The sequence below is a fragment of the Phalaenopsis equestris genome, unplaced genomic scaffold (genome assembly GCF_001263595.1).
Source record: "Phalaenopsis equestris unplaced genomic scaffold, ASM126359v1 Scaffold235867, whole genome shotgun sequence".
In the NCBI taxonomy this organism is placed as follows: domain Eukaryota; kingdom Viridiplantae; phylum Streptophyta; class Magnoliopsida; order Asparagales; family Orchidaceae; genus Phalaenopsis; species Phalaenopsis equestris.
In genome coordinates, this window is record NW_018253723.1 from 100,646 (window position 1) to 102,370 (window position 1,725).

Here is a 1,725-nt window from a genome sequence, read left to right on the forward strand (position 1 = left end):
TCCTATATATATATATGATAATCCCGCCAAATCCTCCTATGCTACAGTGGTTCACAAACGCAGTTCCCATTTACACCTCGCAGATAGTGCGGCATTCCCACAAATTTAACATGATTCTGTTTCAAGAAATGGCGATTGCAATCTCATCAAAAAAGTAGAGAAAAGGGCGGGCAAACCAATAATTTTCTTCTCTAACGCTGAAATTTCAACTCATGCAGGAAAATACAAATTTACCCAAGTTGGAAACTTTCAATTAGGTTGCCCTAAGATGGAGATCATCAGGAAGGTTTTTGAAGATTTCAAACTGGTTGGGGATTAGCAGGTGGGAGATCAAACTAGTTGGGGATTAGCAGGTGGGTCATTTTGACGGAAGGCATGTTATGATACAGCTGAGCATAGAGGATGATTACAGGAGGATTTTCTCAAAGAAATTCATCATAATTAAGGGAAAACATATGACATTGCTCAAATGGACCCCTAATTTTGATCCCAGTCAAGAACCCTCAATTGTACATATTTGGTTCTCATTACCTGAACTGAAGCTTCATTTCTTTGACCTACCTATCTTAAATGCAATTGGAACTATCCTTGGAAAACTTTTGCAGGTACTTACCTACAGTTCATTTTGATTGAACGAGATGTTACACTACCAGATGTAAAAGAAGTCTGGCTCGGATCTGCTCATAATGATTATTGACAAAAAATCATTATGAAACAAAAATCTTACTACTGCAAACACTGCACACTGCAAGATGTTTTGCAAGATGTTTGGACCCCCGCAGGAGAAATATTGCATATTGCACCCACAGTTGAGAACCAATAGTTAAAAACAGAAACACACTATTAGTGCACCCTATGTGTCTGAACGCGCTCCCAACAAACCTGATGACCAACCTGATGAAGGAATCATTACAAGACAGAAGTCGGTGTCTGCCCCTGGGATCATTTCTCCTGACCATACTACAACAGACAATGTTCGAATCGAAAATCAGGATAGTCCCGCAGCTCCTATTCAGGAAGCATCAGGTGAAGAGGTAACAATTCACACTTCACATACACTGGAACATATCGCGGTGGCAACGACTGTCTCTCCTCCTACTGCGGTTCTAACATCAAATCAGACCGAGAATCACATGAGCTAGTCTTCAGATGAAGAATAGCAGGTTTACACTTCTCGGCGGAAGAAGACTGGGCACACACTCCAACTTGGAAACTTAATGGATGATACTTTGGTCACTCTTGTTAATGGCACGACTCTTCAAAGTTTGTTATCTGACTCCGCTCCTAAAACTAGAGGAAACGACAGGACTAAACTGGCTCGTCTCTAGCTACTTGTTTTCCGCATGTTTTAAATTTGTTTTACATTTTATTGAGTCTATATGTATCTTTTTGTTGGGGTATTACTGTACTTGTATTGTATGGGTAGGGTGTCTCTTTTGGGCTCTTCTGATACAACATTTATGTATCATTTCTATTTCAATAAAATCAGCGCTTGGGCTTTTCAAATATATATATATATATATATATATATAAAGAGAGAGAGAGTCGTCTTACATGGTTTGGTCACATTAAACGTCTACCATCTGATGATCCGATTAGAAGAGTAGGTGTTTTAGATTCGACTTATGTTAAGAAAGGTAGAGGTAGACCAAAAAAGACTTGGGCATATTGTATAAAAAATGATCTTAATTTATTACAATGAAATGAAAAGATGAAACTACAATA

General features: G+C 38.6%; 1 protein-coding gene across 2 annotated transcripts in view; it reads right to left on the reverse strand.

The window, feature by feature from the left end:
• The window catches only part of LOC110039222 (polyadenylate-binding protein-interacting protein 3), a 61,973-nt gene that overhangs the window by 31,396 nt on the left and 28,852 nt on the right, over nt 1–1,725 (reverse strand). The window lies entirely within an intron of this gene.